Genomic DNA, 12,344 nt, shown 5'->3' with positions numbered 1-12,344 from the left:
AGGCTAGACCACTGCATTTATTTTCTTTAGGATTCTGCCTCCTCTGACATGAAATGGGACCCTGACCCTCCTGCTCTTCTGGCAGAAGCTGTGACATCCAGCACAGAATTCATTTAGGTCTGCAGTGGAAATGCTTCGTGTTTACCTGAGGCTACAGTTTGTCAGACTTAATGCGGATTTTATTTGAGCCTATAAATTAAAATTGATTCATTAGCAACTGCCTTAAGCTCCATAATTTCTTTAATTTTATGGAAAGAATAATAAGAGCTGATATGCTTGCTCATCAGGCTGTTTTGCTGGATACCAGATAATCCAGAGGCCTGGGACATTCTCGTGTTTTCCAGCTGAAAGACAACAGTTGTCACAGCAAGTGACTGGTTTTATTATATAGACAGAAAAATAATTTTCTTAACAAAAAACATAACTGTCCTCACCCATGCTGGGATATCACAGGTAGCTTGGACCATGCAAGTGGGCAGTTTTCCAGGAGTGGCTTTGAACATCATCCAAAATTTCACTTTCAACAAAAATCCTTTACTGGGCCCAATGTGCCTTTCAAAAAGCAATTTCACTGGTCTAATCAATAGTGCTCCTGGCTGAAGGGCCAGCACTGGCCACATTACACAGAATAACAGCAATGGATCAAAGACACCTTTCCAAATCATAAGTAAAGATCAAGAATTATGAGTATCTGGAGGTGGGGGAAGGAACAAATACATTTAGGGTTCTTCTGCATTGTGTTTTCTTTCTGTTTGCAAGGAAGCATTTGCTTTGAATGGTCAAGCATTTCCTTATGGCGCTTTTTTTTTTTTTAATGCAAGAACTAGGACACATAAAACAGAAGTGAAAACACACAACCTAGAAAGCTGTCTGTGAACACCACAGTTTTAACTTCCTCAAATGCATACCACCTTCTGCAACATCACCAAACACACTAAAAGCTTCATGATACAAGGCGTTGAATGGGAAATGCAGGATGCACAGAAATGCAAAAGCTTTTTCCCCCAACTCTAGGACATCTTGAAGCCCCCCTACACATTCCTGGAATGGGGAATGGCAAAGCCTACCAAGCACAGGAACTTTCAAAGAAGGTGAAATCAAATTATCAGTGCCACCTTGGGGAGGAAACACAGAAAACCAAACGAAAAAGTCTCAAATACTATGTGTCATCAGTACCTCACAAAATTAACTAAAAGAGGGCTCATATTAAATTTAAAAAAAAACAAACAAACCCAATGAACAAACAAAAACCAAACCAACATGAAAACCAGAAGAGCTCAACCTCTTGTCTTTTTCACACTCCCTTCTTTTGGGCAGCAAAACTGTATCTGACATTTGGCATTTTGAGCTTCCTTTTATCATGCCAGTGTGAAACACACAGGTTTCTCATTCCAACACACTTAAGGGATGATGACAATTTACACTAAAAACCATAGGAAAAAACCTAATGCCTGTTCAATGGACTATTACTGTCAGACATCAGGATATGGAAATTTTAAGGGGAGAAAGAGGTAAAAAACACTCATCACTAAAGCTCTGGTTGCTCTGCTTTTGCTCATGCATTTTATCCCTTTTACAACAGCTTCTTGGTCCCTTCAGCTTTGTCATATTTCTTTCCAGACAGATTAAGGGCCCAGGTGACACTAAGTGACATGCAAAAAGTGACACAGGAAAGGAGATGTGTAAAAGATGATGAATCGGTAGCCTTGAAAATGACAGAGAGTAAAACCATAATGTATTCATGCCATACTCCATTTCCAGCAAGCCAGGCCATGAGCTCTTGCTTGTAAATCACAGGATTTTACATGGAATCTTGGGATTTCTTGGCACCTGTGTCTTGCCAATACTTGGTCCAAACTCCTGCAAGTTGTGAGGCTCAGTGCTGGGTACTGACCTTTCCAGTAAAGGCAGCAAGGATTGTTTTTTATTATTATTCTTGGTTTTTTCTGTCATGTCCTGTCTACCACTGCACATCCCACTCCACTCCCTTCTTTCTTTATTCTTTTAATTTTTCTCCCTTTTCTTGAAGAAAGATCTTTGCCAGCTACTGGAGGTACAGTTTGCAGTGAGAGCAATGCACCAGAGCTGGTATGAAGCTAGTAATGAATCTGTCTCCTCTACTGGGCAATCACAGAAACACCACCCAGCTTATACCCTTAGCTATGCAGTAGGAACAGCAGCTCTGCATCAGGCTGGATTCCTCTCCAATAGTGCAGCAAATGCTTATGATAAAGCATTGCTGGCTTTATCATAACAACTTTAGCATAACTGCAGAAAACTACAGTCACCTTTTTCACACCCATATCTGTATCTCTTATTATTTTACACAAACACCTCTTATTTCTAGCACTGATTCATCAGCTTCTTCAAAGCAAACCACTCTTCCTTCCCCATCATTGCCCTCATGCTACAACTTTTCCAAGCAATCCTTGGCCTCTTGGGGTATTTCTTAGTTCTCCACATGTTCTGATGCCAAGAAAACAAGAGAACTGTAAGAGGACTCTGGGAATTTAGGGGACCAGATAGACAATTTTATGCTATTAAAAAAACAGCTTCCATTTTATTTGTTTGTCCAGCATTTTAAAGGCAAATTGTCCCGTTAAGGACTTTTGGGTTAGGTTCTTTTTCCCTTTGAACTGAAGGTTGATGAGAGGGAGGCTGGTTTCTCTCGTTCGGTCTCAGTTGTTTATTTTTTCTTATCAGCATTACAAGGTACAAGGAGCTATGTGCACTATGACAGAAAAGGGGTAAAATGGCTAACAAAGATCCTCTTCAAGGTCTTTTATATGTCCATTTACCCAATTAACAGATGCCAACTAAATTATTTTTCTTTATGATTCAATGACCCAACACCTGTGTGCTGCACTACGGCATTCTTTATCCAATCACTTACTACCACCCAAAAACCCCTAGGAGAAGAACATGAAGAAGAAAGAAGAAGGACAAGAGACAACACCCTAAATCCTCCATCTTGTCTTCTGCTCTCTAAACTACCTTAAACTCTAAACTTCAACCCATTCACCCAGTGACTCAAGAAACCTTCTAATTCACACACTTACATTTTCAATCTTTTCAACTTAACTCCAACAGTTGTCTCCATGGTGCTGTGAGAAACTCAGTGCTTTCCTGGGTGTCAGAGTTAGGCATTACAGATAAAGGTATATATCTTCCATCTCTGACCCCAACAGCAAATATTCTGGAGACACAGGTGAATTAAAGTAGCCCCTCAAATGGTTTTAGTTCACCTTGTTGTTGTTTATTATGAAATTTTGACAAGATATTTATAGCCATCTTTTTGTGTGTGTGTTGGTTTGGTTTATTTTGCAGTCCTTATTTCAATCTGCCATCATTCCCCTTTCCCTGTCATGCCCTGAAGGTCAAAGTGAGCCTATGAGTAAAAACACTGCTTCTCAAAGACCCTCTCCATGTCTTGGGCCACCTCCATAGTTGCTGCTGCGATCTGTGGACACGTTCCCTGAACCAAGTGTGTCCACACAGCTCAGCAAGACCAACCAAGAGACCAGAAACCAAACCAAAATCCAAGATCAGCATTTTCAGCCCAACTTGAGACACTGATTCCTGTCTGTTCCTGTATGTTCAAGAAAAGAGAATACTCCAAACCCTCCTATAAGTCAGTCCAAGGTACTTGGCAGCCTTTAAACATCCATCTTCTCATAACCATAAGTTCATGTTATTCACATCTATGTTTTGGAGAGGAAAAATCACCCCACTGGGAAAACTGTAAATTGTTGCATTTGGAAAGTTATTAAAAAAAAAAAAAGGACAAAAAAACAGAAAGAAAGAAAAAAAGGGGGGTATCCCTATGCATTCTTTCCAACTGTATTTATCCCTACTTGTTAAGACCCCCATTTTGTCTTTCTACCTGGATATATAGAAAAGTATTTAACCTAGAAGCAAGGTGTCAATCCAGTGTAACAAATACAGTGTAACAGGAAACACAGATTATTTTTGCAGAACTTCGCCCAGTTCCAGTGGAAAACGATTTTCAGGAGTTTTAATGTGAAACAGGAATAGTATTTCATATGTCATTTGTATTGCATTTATAGCAGTGGGACTGAAGGAAACATTTTAGTTCAGGACCAGCTGCAGGGCTCAACTCTGCTTACAACTCTCTGTTCAGACTAACTAAAAACAACACCAAAACTTCATTCCCCTTCAGCAAACTTCCATTTCCTCTCCCTGGAAATATTTTTATGATTTTTAAGTGACAAGGTCGTCTTGTGATAGAGAAGCGGAAACGCTTTAGACATAAACAGCTGCTTATTCCTGCTGTGATATCTATATATTTTTTTTCAATGCTGACATTGTTAATATATTTAGCAAGAGACAAAGAAAGGGAAAAATGTAATAGTTTGGCAGTATATGTTCAGGCTTTCCAGAAACTTTTAAAGCAGAGACATGTCAACAACATCAGGCTAGACAAGTCTAGGGCAGTATGTTTGCCAGAACAAAAATGCAAAGGCAGCATAAAATAAAAGATCAATCCCAAACAAAAGCCTTTCAGCATTAATCATTGCAGGTGCAATACCAGCAAGTCCTCCAACTCCCCATCTAGGAGGGGACCAGACAATAAAAACAGGTGCCTAAACCACAGGGGCTAGGAACATCAGGAGAAGAGCACCCAGAATCCATGCACAGCACCACAACAAGCCTAGAGACTCAAACATTGATTTCATCCCAACACACCCTCCTTCTCCTTATCCTCCAGAGACAAGCCCTTCAGAGATGACACAACAATTTCTGCAACACCAGAAGCTCCTGTGAACATGGCACAGTGGAAACTACTACAAATGGGGAAGCCACCTGCCTCCTCTGAATCCACAGATTGTCAGAGTCCAAGCTAGGGTGTTAAATACCCTGAAGATCAGAAAACTTCACCTCCATGAACTTAGATTTGTACAGCATGTACTGAGCTGCCATATCCATCCCATGCTCTGCTAACACACCCTGCTCATAGCTGGTGCTACCCTCCACATACAGCAGCTTCCAACAAGGGATCCTTAATGCCCAAGTGTACCAGCTAAACCACACCCCTGTGTTTCATGAGCACTGGCTGCCAAAAAAACAGGGCACTCTTTCCCTCTGCCCTCAGCTGAAACACCTACTTTACACAGACTTCATTTTTTTCTGCAAAGACAAGACAGCCATCATGTGCCCAGGCACGCTAATATAGCCAAGACATCAATATCTAAGACTCTTTCTCAAGGTCTATTATGCTTTTCTAATGGTTTTACAGTAACAGACAGACTTAATTCATTATCCTTCATGGCAATGCTGCAAGACATCCTTTTCCTTCCCTGCAACACAAAAATCGCCTCTCTGGATGAGTGCTTTAAGAAAGAGGCTGTCACAGCAAATAAGTCAGCCAGGAGTGTGTTCTCCTCTGTCAATATACAGTATTTCCAAATCATCCCTTTAGGAAGAAAAAAGCGGAAAAAGAAAAAAATAAAAAAAATAATAAAAAAAAAAAAAAGCATTCTGGAAAAAGTAAACAGGAAGCAAAGAGAAATATCACTAAAAAGTGGAGCTCACGTGATGGGCTGGAAATAAGGGGCAAAGGAATAAAAAAAAAGGCAAGCAGAGAAGGGAGACCATGGAGAAGGGAGAACAGAACTGTAAGCCTCAAGAAAAGACTTGGGTTCAGCACAATTGCTTTCAGTAATGTGCTGCACAAAAGCAAAGCTAAATCCTCCACCTGTTTAGCTTCCAGAAACAAAGAATTCCTCAACAGAATCTTTTTCTGCCTCTGCAGAAGCTTAAAAGCAAAGCATCTAATGACAGGGAGATGAAAATCCAGTTTCTCTAGTATTTTTTTCATTATGAATGGGCCTTTTTATTGATCTTTCAGAGCACTGAGAGGCTGGCTTTCCAACCTCTGCTGCGATATAATTATCTGCGGTGTTTAATGCTAGCACAGACGAGTCCCACTACACAGTGCATTTTGTTGTTTTATTGACGGGTTTTAATTATCCAGGTGCTAGAGCTGTCAGATAGGCTGCTTCTTATGTGATCAAACTAATACAGGATGAGGCAGAGCACTCTAATTGCAGCCTCACCGAGTGCCTCTGTGCAGATATGCCAACGAGATACATTTAAACTGCTATGATTATTGTAAAATCTTACAATCTTACAAGTTTGATGGGAAAAGGAGTCCTCTTTCTATAGCTCCAACCTACTTCATTCCCCTTGTTATTATTTTATATTGAACAAAGGAAAATTGAAGGAAAACAAGCCTCCAAAAGTACCTCAAAACCCCAGCCAGCAAAACACCAGAAAAATCTCACAGAGCCAAGCCAAATATGAGCTGCAAAGGTCACCAAAGGGACTACCTTGATATGTTATGGAGAGCCTGGGAGCAAGAAGGAAAACAGGTCCTGGAAATAAATTAAATACCAGTTTTACACAGTAAAAAAACAAAAAAAAATAATTGCACTGTTTCAACTCATTGATAAGGCCCTTAAAATTTAATGAGAGGCATTTAATAGCAAATTCACAAGATTTAAGAGTTTTCAATAAAAATTTGGGGCGCCCCTGAATGTGGTGTATCTGCTCAGCTGCCAGGGACTCCCCAGGCCAGTAATCTGAGGTCTAGGGCAGGACTTGCCAGCAAGGATGACGTGATTCATTATCAACCTCCAAAAAAGAGTTCCCCCAAGCAACAAAAGCTTTTTCCCCTGGGCTTCGTCACGTAGTGTCTCTTACATTTCGTAGTTTCCTTGGATTTCTTTTGCCCAATCGCCTTGCAATTAGCACAGTGAGGAGAGGAGATGAAATCCCCAAAGGCAACAAATGTGTAGGGCAACAGGTGAGCCTGCCACGTGCCCGGTGCCGGTGTGCCAGGGTGCAGCATCCCTGCAGCTACGGGAAACCTGAACGTAAGCCTGGTGAAACGGACTCTCATCCTTAAAAAAAGAACAACAAAACAACAATCTGCCCAAGCCGTTGGGTGTATTCGGACAAAATGCTTGGGTCAGCATGGAAAACAGGTCAGCACTGGGCACATCTCAAGCAGTCAAGCAATGGTGTTGCTCCAGCTGCAAGGAGATGAGGAGACAAGCAAGGCCGGGTTTGCAATGGAGGCTAACATTACTGGATGGTCCTCAGGGCTAAACACCACACCAGCCAGGCCTTAAGACTGTGAAGCTCATCTTTTAAAGAACTACATCTGCCCTTTTACAGGTACTCTAGTTTTTCCAACTCCATAAACTTCTGCAGCAGCCTAATAAAAAACCACTACAAAACACTGTCAGGGTATCTGGAGAGGAGAGCAAACACCTAAAACAAACCAACCAATAAAAGGCTCATCAGTTTAGCCAGACTTAACACTAGTTAAAATAACTGTGAACAGAAAACAATCTGGTTTTTAATTTGGGCTAGGAGGTCAAATTAAAGGCTAAGGGAGATCTGGGCTGAATTTCAGCTGGCACTCCACATTACTTTGTCTTCATTGCCATTTTAATGTAAGTCAGTGTGAGTTAAAAACCATTTTTTCTTCTTTAGTGCAGCTACCTAGAGCTGGGATAGCCAGAGCAAGTTGGAACGGGTTATTTTCTCTACAGCAGCTCTCAAGTGTGTTCAGACCCTTAGTCTACCATTACCTGCCAGTCCACTGAGCCTGCAGCACAGAGAGCGATGCTCTGCCTGATACCAAGGTGCTGCAGCCCTTTAGCACTGAGAGGTACAAACCTCCAGCTCAGCAGTGGCTGAGCAGAAAGCAAATTTGAACATGAACACTTAGAAACATTTTAAATATAGTAACAAAAAACCATAAATAAATATTCCACCCTGTTTTCAAAGGAAAATCTGGTATTACTTTCACCGCATTCCTCTTTGCTACTTGTCACGTAACTGCTGCCATTTACTGCCCCCATCCCAGCCATTCAACAGTTCCTGCAAAAGATAAAACTGCAATCAGAGAATATTGTCTCTAAAGGGGCTGAAGTAATCTGTATGCATGGGCTGGTAGGTTTAACATATTAGCCTTTCACCTCTGCAAATAGGGTTAAAGAAAGGTTTGGGGCCAAAATAATTTGTACTGCACTCCATCTCAAATTTGACATAATAACTGAATGAAACAAAAATGAACACGTCCAAATAGCACGGAAGGTCAAGGCTGGGCAACTCCCTGATGAACTAAAGAGTGAACCAAAGGCACACAGGCAGTTCTGCTTCTACAAGCCAGAGCAACATCCCTCTTCACTGCTCTCGCCAATAGCAGGATACTGAGGTGATTTTTAAGAAAAGGTCCATAGATTTTAGTTAAGGTGGCAATTGGCCCTCAGCCTTGAGGAGGAAGGGGAGGGAGGCAGCAGGGTACAGTAAGCTTCCCGTGAAACACGGGATCAACACGCAACAGGTTGTGAATTTTGCACCGTGGCTAAAACAGTTCAGACAAAAAGGTAATATTAGTGAGTAAAAAAACAGCCTCCAACAGCCTGCCACATTGTGTGCTATTAACACAGAATCTGTTCGTGGTCCCTGATTTTGTACAGCACCTCGTGAAAAGGAGACTTGGCCCTCTCTGCGTCTCAGGCATTAATGCAAGACAAATATCAGAAACAAAACAAATTTTCTGAAAAAAATAATCCTGAAATGAACCAAATATGTTATTCAATATTCAAAAGTGATTTCTTTTTTTATTTTATTCCAACACAACCAATGCTGCCTCTTTGATCTTCAGCCCAAAGCTTGAATAAAGGCAGTCTGCACTTTGATTCTAAGCTCCAGAGAAATCACAGTGTCACAAAACCTTCATACGCTTCCCAGCTCCGCATTGCCCAAGCAAAGCACATTCAGAAGCAAACGGTAAGGGGGGGAAAAAAAAATCCAAATATCAAATGTATTGAAACCACCATTGTGAAGTTGTTCAAAATGTCTAAACATAGCACTGAACACTTTGTGGCTGCATGCAGCAACATAAGAAGGGATGGAAGGAAGCATTTTTAAAAACATATGTCCAGCAGCCCCAGAGAGGGTTTCTTACACTGTGCTCAGCACTAAGCTGGGGGAAGTCTGATCACACACCTCTACCCTCTCACCCCACCCTTCCTTCCACACTTGTCCTTCCCCAGGGCAGTTCTCAGCACATCCATCCATCCATGCACGTATGTATGTATGATGTATGTATGCATACATCTATCTATCTATCTATCTAGCTAGCTATCTATCTATCTATCTATCTATCCATCCATCTATCTATCTATCTATCTATCTATCCATCTATCCATCTATCCATCTATCTTCCTATCTTCCGCTATATACATGCTCTTCTCCTTCCTCACCCTCTGGTCACCATCCTGAAAGGGACACTACTTGTTCATTACATACCTTATCTGACTTTAAAACATGTTTGAAAAATGGATTTGGCAAAAAAACTCCTTTAAGAAAAAGTCTGATAGGAAAAGGGCCTCTGAACATCTGCAGGACAACAGCTGGTAGGAACAGAGGAACAGGGCTTCTGCAAAACCTCAAGTCTTTGTTTTGACAACATGGAAAATACTTTTCTAGTAGAGGATTCACTATTTCATAATACAGAGCCCGCCTGAGAATAAAAGAATTAAACTTGCTGTACGTAAGACAGCTTCCTTTGAGGAAGCTAAACTCGAAGGCCAAGTTTTCCAGAATGTCTCTGACTCCCACCAGGGCTGGATTCTTCCAAAGAGCTCGGTTCTTCCTAGAGGAGCTACAAAAAGGCACAGCTGTTCAAGTATGGCCTGGGACTCCTCAGTTCTCATGGGGAACAGATGAAGCTGACAGCTATTAAGCATTTTTCAGGCAGCAGGCTGTGTCACTGAGTGCCTACTTTGGTAATCCAACCCAGAGAGATCCATAGGGGAGAAAAAAAATAAAAAAATAAAAATTAAGCCCGCACAGGATTGTATGGGAGCCTTAGGTGGGGCAAAATCCGGGAAACCCACATTCCAGAGCACAGAGCATGTCTCTGGCAAATCAGCTTTAAAATATGTGACTGATGCTGCTCAAACATACTAGCTGAAGTCCAGGGAGACGGATGAAAGGGTAAAGATGCAGGATAAATTCATCAGATGTCTCCATAAATCAGTTCTATAGTTAACATTTGTTCTCTGCTTTTCATTACTTACATTTCTAAAGCCACTGGGTGCCTTGCTGCAGTGGATCTAATAAAAAGGAAGATAAATTTTAACATCCCTTTTTGAAACATGTTAAAATGATCTAACTTTCCTTTGAATGTTAATGGCAAGCATTACAAGAAACACAATGTCTCAAAACAATTCACTGGGGCTAGAAGAGGAAGCAGAGTGTCACTGCAGCCTGGAAATTCACAGTCCTGGTCACCACCCCAACTGGTTTAAAAGATTTTATTTCTGGCCCTAATGTTTTGGGCAGCTTTGTCATCGAAACTTGACATTGCTTTGCACAGACTCTCTGACTCAAGGGCGAAATTCCATACTTGAGAAGAGAGGGAAATATTTTTGGAGACTGGCAGTTTGGAAAAGAATCTGAGCTGCCTGACAGCTGTTTGGAGACATGGGATGCCAGAGGGGTCCCAGCAGAGCATACAGGATTACACACACACACACGCACAGAAAATCATTAAAGTTTCTGTCTCTAAAGTTTCACATTTAATGAAAGAAAGCGAGGGAGATATCTGGAGAATTCTTGGGTTATATTGATGATCCTCCCTTTGCCAAGAGCACACCCTGGGAAACTCACTGGCAGTGATGTGGGGACCCACAAAAATGCCAGTGTGTCCAGGCGGTGTGGAGAGGGGGAGCAGGGAGCGATGTCCCTCCAGTTCTCCCTACTCCACTCCCAGGGGCGTTGGGAATCAAGTGGATGTGTGGCATGGCTGGAGTTGTTCTACAACAGAAGCAAGGACCTTTATAACTGAGTTTAATCCGTTGCAGGTTAAACAAAACAAATGACTGCACAAGTGAGCAATTAAAGAGCATTCCACAGCCAGCCCTGGAAGAGCCTCGCCATTGATTAATTAGGTTCAAAGGGCCAAGGCTAACCTCACAGTCCCCTGAGAAAGAGACCACTTAGCCCCTTCTAAAACAGAAAAAAAAAAAGGAAATAAAATATCAGCATTCCTATTTAACACCGAAGCATTAGTTAAACAGCTGCTAAAGCAGTGAAACAATTACTTGGGACTGATCTACATTCAGCTGTATTGTTTTATTACATTCAGGAGAAACTTAATTAAGCTGCTGTTACTTAATAAAAGCACTGTTTCTGCCATGCAATGCCCTCAAATTTGCAGTGGGGTTTCCCAAGAGAGCACAGCTCCCACTATCACATTCCTCCTGCATAGATTTGAAGGATAAGAAGACGGAGAATATGTCCATGAACTAATGCTCCTTGGGGTGCTCTAGCTCTGTCTGCCAGCTGTCACCAGGATGGAGAGGACCACAGCCTCTGATACTCTGATACCTGCCCTGTTATCTTAGGAGACCTGCTGGACACCTGAGCAACATGGTCTGCTCCCAAGCACATCATGGGCTAGGTCATGATTGCTTCAGCATTGCCAGGAGGAAGGCATCAACTATTCACTTTACTGCAACATGCAAAAAAGCAACCCGTTCCTGGAAAACAAACAAACAAACAAGCAAACAAACCCAAACATGCTGCTGGCCTTATAGCTGCCCACAGGCATGATCCATGTCCTAGGAAATTCAGAGGGTGAAGAGTCTTTTACAGGTACCAAATACCATTAACAGGGTCTGAGAGCTGAGTAGCAGGAGTGCACAGTCAAGGGTACTCCTGTACTAAGAAAATACGTGAAGGGTTTCGCCACCTCATGCCACCAGAAAGACTCCCCCAAACCATCCATCCAAAGTCTGCCTGGAATATTAAGGTTTTAAAAGATTGCAAAAGATTTGTAGAAAGGACCCTGCCATACATGTGACCCACATCCATTGACTGTAACTCTGCCCAACTTCTCTACAGGATTATCAGCCACATGCTGCATCATCCTAACCACCCTCTCCCTAAGATGCTTGTCTTGCCCTTCTCCTGCCCTCACACAAACAGCTCCTCTGCTCTGACTTACCAAAAGATCCAGTTTTGAGGAGAAAAATCTGTCCCCGGCTTTGTACAAGTAATGAAAGCAAGCCCTTGAACTGCAAAGAGCCAGACAAAAACACTCACCAGCTGCCCAGACTCTCTGGACTTTAACTGAACTGACTGTGGATGCTCAGACAAACTTTGGTGAGGTAATGGGAAAATTTCTCCCTAGTGAGGCAGAAAACCCAAAAAGTGTCCCTTGCTGAGCAGAGGCCATGGCTCGAGCAGCTTTTCAGCACTGGCACCCTGACCAGAAAATGATTTCTGAACACACCGAC

At 42.0% G+C, this 12,344-nt stretch overlaps 1 protein-coding gene across 2 annotated transcripts in view; it reads right to left on the bottom strand.

The window, feature by feature from the left end:
- ADGRL3 (adhesion G protein-coupled receptor L3) overlaps positions 1-12,344 on the bottom strand; it is a 481,237-nt gene that overhangs the window by 199,452 nt on the left and 269,441 nt on the right. The gene's annotated exons all lie outside the window — the stretch shown is intronic.

Source organism: Poecile atricapillus, chromosome 4, assembly GCF_030490865.1.
Source record: "Poecile atricapillus isolate bPoeAtr1 chromosome 4, bPoeAtr1.hap1, whole genome shotgun sequence".
Lineage (NCBI taxonomy): Eukaryota > Metazoa > Chordata > Aves > Passeriformes > Paridae > Poecile > Poecile atricapillus.
This window is presented reverse-complemented; position numbering and strand designations above follow the sequence as displayed.